We start from the raw sequence: 1,182 nt of genomic DNA on the forward strand, positions 1-1,182 counted from the left end.
CCACTTCTGACTCCAATGTCCACATCATTAATGAAGATGTTGAACAATATGGGTCCAAGGAGAGAGCCTTGGGGGACCCCACTGATCACAGGACACCATGATGAGTGACTTCCATCAATTACTACCCTCTGGGTCCAACCACGGAGCCAGTTTCCCAGCCAGTGGATTGTGGTTGACCCAAGGCCACAATTGACCAGTTTCGCCAAGAGGTGATCATGGAATACCAGATCGAAGGCTTTTTTCAAGTCAAGATATATGACATCAATCTCTTCTCCCTTGTCCAGGTGATAGGTCACCTGGTCGTAGAAGGAAATGAGATTGGTCAAGCAAGACCTACCCGCAACAAACCCATGCTGGCTATCTCTTAGGATGTTGGCATCAGCCAGTCCATTAAGGATGGCCTCTTTAATAAACTTTTCTAAGACCTTCCCCAGGATAGAAGTCAGGCTGATGGGCCTATAGTTAGCCGGATCCACTTTCCTCCCTTTCTTGAAGATTGGCACCACATTGGCCTTCTTCCAGTCTTCGGGCACTACACCAGACCACTAGGTGTTTTCAAAGATCCATGCCAGGGGCTGGGCTATGATGCTCGCCAGCTCCTTGAGTACCCTGGAGTGTTGATTGTCAGGGCCATCTGACTTGAAGGCATCCAGCTTCTCAAGGTGTTCCTTCTCGAGGTCAGCATTTATGGAGGGCAGGGGATCTCCCCCACCCAGACCTCCCTGTCCAGCAGCAGGCATGGGCGTCCCATGGGACTGATGAAAGACTGACACAAAGTACCCATTTAATAAGTTGGCTTTTTCCTGGGTGTCAGTTGTCAGTTGCCCCATCTGGTTCAGCAGGGGTCCAATGTTGCCCTTGCTTTTTCTCCGGCTCCCCACGTATCTGAAAAAGGAATTTTTATTGTCCTTGATGCTTGAAGCTATTTGGAATTCAGTTGCAGCCTTGGCTTTCCTGGTTTGCTCCCTGCAGGACTGGACCAGCGCAGAATAATCCTGCTTGGGGGTGAATCCCATCCTCATCCTTTGTAGGCCTTTCTTTTTAGCCTCAGAAGGTCTGCTAGATCCCCGGAGAGCCTTGGGGGCAGCTGTGTCCTCTGGCTGCCTTTCCTCTATGATGGAATAGACTTAGCTTGTGCTTTGAGGATTGCTCTCTTGAGGAGCAACCACTCTTCTTGAACTC

The sequence above is a fragment of the Gavialis gangeticus genome, unplaced genomic scaffold, assembly GCF_001723915.1.
Source record: "Gavialis gangeticus isolate Ggan-Ray unplaced genomic scaffold, GavGan_comp1, whole genome shotgun sequence".
In the NCBI taxonomy this organism is placed as follows: domain Eukaryota; kingdom Metazoa; phylum Chordata; order Crocodylia; family Gavialidae; genus Gavialis; species Gavialis gangeticus.